Below are 9784 nucleotides of genomic sequence, written 5' to 3' on the forward strand. Positions count from 1 at the left end.
ATGGAATCTGCTACATTTTCTGGCTTAAAGACATTTAGAACTTATTTGAGATATTATCCAGTAGCCCTTTCCCGCCCCCTTATTAATTGGCCATATAAAGGTCTAAGCAGAAGATACTTCTAGGGCCTTTAGAATTGAAAAAAAGATGCTCAGTTCCAAGTGGCCAACTCCCAAGAGAATTTTTGTTGTTGGGGGATGCCAAACTTTGATCTTAAAGGTTCTGAGGAAATCTGAATTAGTTTGGTAGCCTTTTTGCCAATAGGATGGTCAGTTTTGGAAAGTGTGAGGGATCTATTTCCCATGTCTCCAGGGGAAAGGAGGCATATTGGCCATATAGGTGAATTTATGAGTTATATGTGAGCACAGGAATACCTCCCTCTCTTCTGGAGCTTCTTCCTTTACCCAGGGACCTTTCTTCTCTTTCTTTCTCCTCTCATTTTCATTTCTGTCAACACAGGGCTTTTTTGCAGTCAGAGGTGGCTTTGAAAGCAGGGAGAAAAAAAGGATTATGGTGGTTGAGGTTTACTCAGGCAATGTTCAGCATTATACTGGTGTCCCAGCAAGGGGGACACAGGGGTGGCAGGATCTTCCTTTTGCCTATACCAACTCTGATTTCTTTGCCTCTTCTGCTTTGGCTAAATGCTGAGTCCCTTCTGTTGAGGATATAAAAGGCTGGTCTTCAGAACCCTGAGAGCTGTGGGCAACTGGTTTAGGGATTTCTCACCCTTTCCACCCTCTCCATCCCCACTATCCTAGCATGCTGCACTACCATTCCTTCGTGCTCCACAAAGAAACCTTGTACAAACTAAAACCTGATCACAAAATATATTTAACATCACAATCCAGTATATAAGTTCACCAAAGCATCCTTGACTAAAACCAAAGTTTCATTAAATGAAACTTACTTAACCCTACTATGTGCTTACAATGTGAAATTTACTGTTGCAATTTATTATTTTCTAGTCTAGTATGTATCTTTTCATATATTTTAAGTCACAGCTCACAATTTGAAAAACACTGATCTAGAAGATGATACTACGTAGACATAATCACTTTTCAATGATTCCCATTCCAGATCTGTGCCACAGAACCTGCATACACAAGGTCTTTCCCCCTGGGATGTCTCTCAGGACCTGTCTTGGGCTGTATCCTTATTCCAGGCCCATCTCCTCTCCTATGTAAAAAATCATTTTCCTTCCTATTCCTCAGCTCTACTACCACAAAGTTCTCTGTGAAAGTGATCTCGTCTGATCAAATAATCTGAGCTAAAATGTTATACTTATCACGTAATATTTGTTTTTAAATCCAGAGAAGTATTTATGTATTAATCTAGAGAGACAGATAGCTGTAACCTTTCAGGATGTCATGTTTCAAAATTTGATATAGAGCCTCCAGTACTTATGTATGGACCTGGCTCTCTTTTACCTTCTACCCTGCTCTGCTTACCCCAACCCCTAGCTCAGGCAAATCACTAATCTCCTTGGAGTCTAGATTCCTCATCTGCCTGCTAAGAAGATAGAGCCCTGACAGGGCTGTTGTGAAGATAAATACGATTCCATGTGAAAATGGCTGGCCTAGTTTTGGGTACATAGAAAGTCCTCTTACCATAGTAATTGGCCTTTATTTCTTATTCTTCCCATCCCTTCTCCCTATGTCCTCTCACCTCCCCTCTCTTTCTTTTTATTTTCTTCCCCTTGTCTTCCAGTATATCGATTTGCTAGAGCATGTCTATTACCTTGTGAGTTTCTCTCCAGGCCCCATCCCCCATGTCTTCCTGGGTCCCCCAAAACCCTGTGATGCCCCATTCAGTCTTGCCCCAGTGGGGAAGGGCATTGCCCCATACTTCCATTCTCAAAGATCATCTCCGTGCTGTACACTTACCAACTTGAAGAAAAAAAAATCTAACCATATAATCCACAGAAAAAATGTAAAAGACAATGGGTTACTAACTTCCAATGGCAGTTACTCGTTCTTAAGGAAACAGTTGTCGAGGGAGATAAAGAACAGACTGATCCCTTCATAGCAGACTCTTCAGCATTAGCAGTGGGGGAGTTTTGAGGTGAAAAGGATCAGAGGGTTTCTTAGTAGTGCCCTCAACCATCCAGCCCAACCCTGGACCTTTGCTGTGGATCCTTTGTGGTTTCTTATTAATGACTCAACTTCATGGGGGTCAGCTTAGAGGGAGGGATGACAAATTGCTGCTCTCTTTTGATTTCATTTGCTGTCAGGAGACCTTTGATCCATGACTGCTTAGTGGAGATTGCATTGCATCAAACACAATTAGAGCTGGGCAGCCAGGCCAGGCAGCTACCTGACATTTGAGCTGTTGAGATACTAGCGATTGCCTCTTCTCCCTTAGAAATGGCTCCACCATCTGCCTGATCCAGTGCTTCAGACCCTGGACCCAGCACAGGCTCTATGGTGGATACTTCTGGAAAGCAATGAAGGTGCCCAGAATCAATCTTTGTGGCTTATTCATTCCATCCATCTTCAAATATTTACTGAGCAACTACTTTAGTAATAGTGCTGATGAGAAGGAAGAGAAAATATACTAGCATCATGGAGTAGAAGCAGGAGTTTTAAAATGTAAGTGGGGGAATTCATTTGTGTAGGCCAGCCCAGCAACCCTGGAGCAGAGTCACTTCTTGCAGATGTGATTTTGCCAGCTTTACACAAATATCTTGGCTATGTGTATATTCTTGGAATGCGTAGTAAAGACTTGGGCTAACAATAAATCAGTTCTATCCACATTTTAGCACAGGTTGACTTCTTTCCAAATAGGCACTAAATTATCTGAGTTCCATGGCTCAAGATTTGAGATCATTCACTGGACTGTAGCAGGCAATTTTGAAACTTTTGATCAGCGTGACAGGAGTCTCTGTTGGTGCTGCCCAGTTCCAAGGTGACTGCCAGCTGCCTGCTTCCCTAGAGATGCCCAGATAGATCCAGCCCAATACATACTGTGAATGATGCTGGCCTGTGTGATAGGGCACCTTTGGCACCTGCTGGTGGTCCCTGACAGTAGGCGCAGGTTTGTTGGGCAGGGTAGAAGGAGGATACTCTAGGGCACACTTTCTGAATGACTAACACTGACCTAATTTATTTCAGGGGAACTTGCTGACTTTTCCCTTTTCTCTTGGGGTAAAGCCACTGCAATTATTGACTCATATTTTGTTGGGGTTTGCTTGTTCAAGGAGTCTGTCCTTTCTGGGGCATGGACTTGGGTGTCTTGCTCAACATGATCTCTGTTGATTTCCTGAACCAGAAAGGGTGGCTCATCACCTCTTTGGTGAGGGGGGTCTCCAACACTGCATCCCCTTCTGGATGTTCTTCTGCTTGGAGTCCCCCAGGATCCTTTTTTTCTACACACGAGTCTAAATTGGTGTCTGAATCCTCCATGGGGACTGAAACTTAGGAGAATTCTGTGCCTGCCACCTCAAGTCTCTCCCTCTGTCCCCCAAGTTGATGTTAGTAAACCTGGGAAAATAGTAACCCTGGGATGTAAGAACCCTGGTTAAATCTCTGTACACACTGGGGACATGGGGCTCTGAGTCCTTAGAAAACAAACTGTTTGAGTCAAGGGGTCTTTCAGTGGCACAGACAGGAGCCTGGCTCTGTGGCTGGCTCTCCATCCAATTAGAGATTTGACTCTCTAACAAGATCGTCATTCAGGTATGGTTTCCCTAGATTTTGTACTCTCAACACAGCTCTCCATTTTGAATTAGGGAACAGTTTTGGGAGCAGTAAACTCCACAGTGTTGACCATGCCCCTATATGACTACTTCAATTTGTCTTCAGTGCTCTAGAAGGAATGAAGCTGGGGTGTCCTGCTCACCAGAAAATATTTCTAAGTCTTTTCCAAAATTCAGTTCACAGTGCTCCCTCATTTGTGTTTTAAATGATCCTTCCTCCTTTTGTTTCTCCAACCACATCTGTTTGTCCATTCTCTTTGTGACTTGCATCTCCAAGTGCTCCTGAATGGCAAATTGAAGCATAAAGAAGCACTAGCCTCATCATACTTGGTTTCAGGCTATCTCCGAGAGAGGCTTGCGAATGATGAAAAGGAAGACACTTTTTGTGGATAACCTAGTAAGAAAATTGGGAAGTGCAAGCTTTTGTCAGATATCTACATCCAGAAGAAATGAACAGGTATGAAACACTCTGGAAATGAGCTCTCTGGGACAGTATGCAAAATAGGAAAATTCAATCATATTGTTTCAGATTAGGGTAGATCATGTCATGGTGAAGCAGAGAGGTTGGAAGGGAGGATAGCAATCAAATGATACAGTGGGAGCCATGGGCTGGGCCAAGTTTGGGTGAGAAAGCAATATCCTGAGAGAGTGTGGAGTCTGGAGAAGACATCCTTCTCTTGACTCTGCCTTGACCCTGAAAGAATGTGGGGCTGTAATCCAGTTCTCACTCTCCTCTTTGGAGCAAACTATAGGCAATCATTATTCATGAATATTATGACTTTCTACCTCAAATTCATGGGACTGTGTTCCATTTTTGTCTTCTTTTTTTAAAATGGCAAAATACTTGCTATTTTTCCCTCTTTGTAAATCTCAAATAAATCCCCAGATATCCCAGTCAATAGTCCTCCAAACTACTGGAAGCTCCATCAGATAGGATTCAGTCCCCTGTGGAGGAGAGAGCTCAGATTTTAGCAACTGATCCCATGCTTTTAGAGGCCTCAGCCTTGCTCTCAGTGTCATTCCTAAGAAGCTTGACCCAGAGTCACCTGACATGGGAAGGGAAATAAATAACAATTATTGTGCAACTCTGTTCCCTCAAACATATCTTATCCTCTCTTCTAATCCATTCCAGGGACAGAGAATCACAGTGTTTGTGACTTTACCCTGGAGTATTCTACTACCCCCAAAGAGCTGAGTCTGTAAGCTTTGGATCGAAGACCCCTAGAAGGAAAATGATCTAATATTTCCCAAGAGGGTCCATCTCAGACGTCTGTCTGTGCAAACACAATTGATTTAGTAAACTGGAAAGAAAAATAGACCAGAAGTTGAATCTAGGGGTCCCTTTCCTGATTTCTGTCTCTTTTCTAGCTGCTTATTTGTCAGGAACACAGAAAGAGAAGGAAGGGGCCCACACCACTCAGAAATAATAAAATAGATAAAGTGGCCCACAAAGTTAAGCTTAAGTGCATCCATGGGGCACTGCGAATGTTCAGAAATAGAGATCCGTTTCCCTCTTCTGCCGTGCACAACCATGTCAGCCAGTGGAACACTGGGCCCTGTGCACATGTGCTCTAGCCTGGAGCTCCAGCCCGCCTCACAGTCAGAGGACATTAGAAAGGCTCTCTAGTGTGGGAGAGGGGACACGATGGAGAAGGTGAACCCCAGGCTTCCATGACCATCTAGATCCCACAGTACATCCTGGCCTGCTAGATCCTTCTACCCATCTCTGGGTCTTCTATTTTCCAAATCCAGATTTACACCAGATCATATAAGTTGATTTTCATTGCCTGCAGTAGTTATGGTCTAAAAAGGCACCTTGAAAAATAAATTAGTGAATGCTGAATCACCGTCCCTAGAGGAAATACAGCATTGGGTTCCTGTGAGCCTCTGATCTCAATATATAACCTTGCTTATGTGTTTAGATTTTAAGATACCTTATAACTTCTGCTTCTCATTAAAATTTCAGACAATGAATCCTTAGGAAGCTCTCCATTCCCCAGTCTTTTAGAGACTACCCCTATTTAACCCCATGTAGAAACAGTAGCATTGCCTTCAGAACATTTTGGAGCAACACTTAAACACTTTCTACAGCATGAAAGCTGAAACAAGAAGGCAGTATGTCTTTGACTTGTTCAGTCTCAGCTGAGATCAGCCTGCTCCATGACTCAAATTTCTCTCTACTCTGCACACGTCTGTGAATGACTGAATGACTGTGTATCTTAGTACGCTTTTAATCTACACATACAGATAGGAACTGGGTCTAGGTCTTGGTGTTCTCAGCTTTGGTTTCACCAATTCCATGCAGCACAGAAAGTTTAAAGGTTTCCCAGGAATTTTTGTTAATTCCCAGTGCTTTACATTTTCAGAATTTCCTGTCTTCAACTCCAACTTTCTACATAATCTGGTCTTTCTTTGCATCAAATCCAGACATAGAACCCAGCTTCCCTTCAAGTTTACCCAAACAAATCTACTTTCACAAAAAGCAAGCATGAGCAATGTAGCCTCTATTAAAGACAGAGTGTCACAGTGGGAGAGAGGGGCCAGTAATCTCCATGGCAAGCAATTTAGTAATTTAAACTTTAGAATTTTTTGTCCCTCAAAGTCTCTTTGGGCTGCTATGTCCCCAAGGCCTCTCATGTATGCCCTCTCTTCCCATATATAGGTCCACCTTGTTGGTCCTGTCTCCCTGGCTCCCTACCCACAAGCTAATTTCATTACCTCTTCCAAGTCTCTATACCAAGCTTCCTGACTAAACCCATCTGGATTTGTAGCCTGGGTGAAGCCTTCTTCTACGAGTAGTTGAAACAACCCCAAGTAGTGGTGCTCCTGAGGACTATGGAGGCACCCATTTCCTATGGTCATGGCAGATAGATCCAGAGTTCAGTGCCTTGCCAGTGGGCCCTACTTTGGAATTTGTGCTCCTGAGTGTAATGGCGTTGGATTTAGATGTAACCTTTTTACACATGCTTCTTACATCCCTTTTATTGAACCTGTGGTTGGTGCTGGGGTTGGTGTATGCCCAGGAGATTTAAGTCTCTGGGCTGTCATGTGCCGTCTGGGCCCTGAGCCTCAGCAGTGTTGCAGCACCCTACTCTCCAGTTCGTTGGACTTATCCAGGTCAATTGACAGGGAGATGAGGATGGTCAACCACCACACAAGAAACTGAGAGCCTGCAGCTATGGGCATGAGAGTCCCATCCACCAGCCATGTGGGATCAAAGCCCCCTCTCAATTGAGAGGTAGAGGCGGCATCGCCATCCCAGGGTCCTCAGGATAGAGGAAGAAAATATGGATTAGAGTGGACTTACTGGTATTTTACTATAGAATTATTGTATGGACTTGATACATATTAAAAAAAACATAGAATCTAAAGAAAAAGAGTAGTTGAATTCTATAAAGCAATTTATTTATTTGTTTTGAATTATATATGTGGTTTCTTACCTTGTGCAGGGTTTTCTGATTTTTGCCTCATAATCTTAAGTTTTCACCAAAATTCCTATTGTCCTCTGAAATAAAGCTTTAAAAAAATGAAATTTTACACACACACACACACATCAATATATCAGATTTATCTTCCCATGTTTGGCTGGTATATAGCAGAATTGTAATACTGGCAGGTTCATTAATATGAATATAAACTGCAGAAATCAAACATTATATCATGTCTTTACTTTGATTTTCTCAGTTGCCCAGGACTCCTAAAACTGCTTTTGTAAGGAAAGTATTCACACAGCCATATGAAAAAGATACCTATAAAAGAAGAGTTAGGAGAGGAAACTAGCCCATCTCATAGAAAAACATAATAAAAAACAATGATAGTTAAAGCACTTTGGTAGTAAAACAGGGCTAGGAGGAAAAAAAAAAAGACTTAAATACCTATGGGAATTTTGTCTTTGATACAGGAGGTATTTCAGATAATTGACAGGAAAACTGCCATCAGAACATTTTGTTGAGATGTATGCATAGCTGAGGAGAAATGGATTTCCAGAATGCTGGAAAATGACAAGCCGTTTTCAGGGACCTGTGGGCAGTAACGTCATTTTTCTCCCTAGGTGAGAGTATAGACCTGCTGACATGGAGCTCATACAGAGACCTGAATGTTTCTATATATTTCCATAAATGGAAATGCCTAGTTGAATGTGAGTGCCTTTTTCTGGAGGGATCATGAAAGCAGCAAGTCAAAAGTGTTGTGGCATGGCAATAACTAAGCTTTCCAGATCCAGCAGACTCTACTGTTGTAAGGAATATGTTTGGCATCATTCAAGATTCAGGCCACAAGGATAGTCCTGTAGAAGCTGTTTCCTCCTGGACTGAGTGATCAATTCTCCTTTGAAAATTTTATGTAGATTTCTTGTTTATGTGCTGTTTGTTCTCATTAATCTGTGATCCACCAGAAAAGCTGCAGAACCTACCTAAAGAAAACTACCTTAGTTCTCTACTTCATTTCTTCCATAAAATTAACATCAGTAAAATTTTCTTTAAATATAAAGAAAAAAATCATAAAAATGATCACAGAGTTCTTAATAATGTCATAGGCGAAAAGCTTTTTATGAGCTTGACTCAAAAGCAATTGAAAATACTGATTTATAAACTCAAATGCATGAGTTGGAACAGGTTCATTTGTAAAAATGTTGGTCACCTGGGGTTGAAAATATTTTCCTTAGAGCAGGAGTTCTTAACCTTTTTTGTGCCAGCCAGTTGAAAACCACAGATACCTTACTAAGTGCACACTATACTGTGTATAATTTAATAAATATATCACACCCACACCAACACATCTCCACAAGAATAATGTTTTTTTGGATTTCAGTTCAAGCTCAGGGACAGCTTGTTAAGAACCCCTGCCTTAGAGCTATGGTGGGTGTTTCAGTACTCGTTATTCTTCATCCTCAAAGACATCATGTGTGTCTTTACTGGTTAGTTAACTGAATTAATACATAGCATTTTCAGGGAGCAGATCATCACATCATGATTTACACATAGCTGTATAGATTATAAATCCCATTAAAAGAAGATATTGAAAGACAGAATTATTCATTGGAGCAAGCTTTAAATAAACTTATTTAACCTTAATAGCCAGATTTTCTTCATCAAAAATGGAATGATTTTTTTCTCATGCTCTCTCTACTCTCTCTCTCTCATCTTTTTCCATTATGTAGGAGGAATCAAAAGAGAATTGATTGTAGTTAACTGTGAGCAGGAGATGCGACATGTCGATTCTAAGTGTTTATGTTTTCACCTACTTACTATTTAAATTTTCTTACTATACAAGTGTATATTACTTTTAATTGTCATTGAAAATATGATAAGGGTAGAGTTCTGTTCAAGGAGATTATTCCATCCCCACCTCCATTTTAACACATGGGTAGAAGATAAATATTTTGGATTCCATGTGACCACAGTCTGTGTGATCAGTCAAAGACCCTGAGGCAAGGGCTCTATTTGGGAGGTAATCCCCGTAGGCACCGGCAGAGGGGGGAAGTGAGACAGAGAAAGGAAGCGCCCCTGTAAATGGGACAGGCCTACGGCCAGTCCCCACTGAGACTAAACTGAGATTCTGAGTGGCACGTGTCTTTCAGAGTCACCCCATTGGGGGGTTCCTCGGCTGAGGGTGCTCCAGGGAACATTAATTCTCTGGCATGCCAAGCCTTCCGGGGACCTGGGCAGCCGTGCACTGCAGTTGTAATGGCTCAGGCGATACAGGTGGGGAAGCTTCCGGTCTGCATCCAGGACTAACATTAAGTTAAGAGTGGTGGTGAACTTCATTGTAACGTCCTACTGCTACTTCTGAGTTTTACAGGGCTGTTCTGAAGCTGGTGCGGCTTCCAGACAGCTCTTGTTTGGAAGTGAAATAACTACAGTGAGGGCATCTGGAAATGAAGTGAACCTCATGTATAGATGGTGTAATGCCTATTTTTATTTGCCTGTAAAAAAGATTTTCTGTTCCTAGAAATTGTCTCAATTTTTATTTTGGAAGTACATACAGTTCAGTCCACACAAATAAACATATCCACACAAGCACATGCCTCTTTAGGATAGGTATTTGCAGTTTAAATTAAATGTTGAAAAAACCAACCAGAGAAAAGATCAACA

Source organism: Dasypus novemcinctus, chromosome 16 (assembly GCF_030445035.2).
Source record: "Dasypus novemcinctus isolate mDasNov1 chromosome 16, mDasNov1.1.hap2, whole genome shotgun sequence".
NCBI classification, from domain to species: Eukaryota; Metazoa; Chordata; class Mammalia; order Cingulata; family Dasypodidae; genus Dasypus; species Dasypus novemcinctus.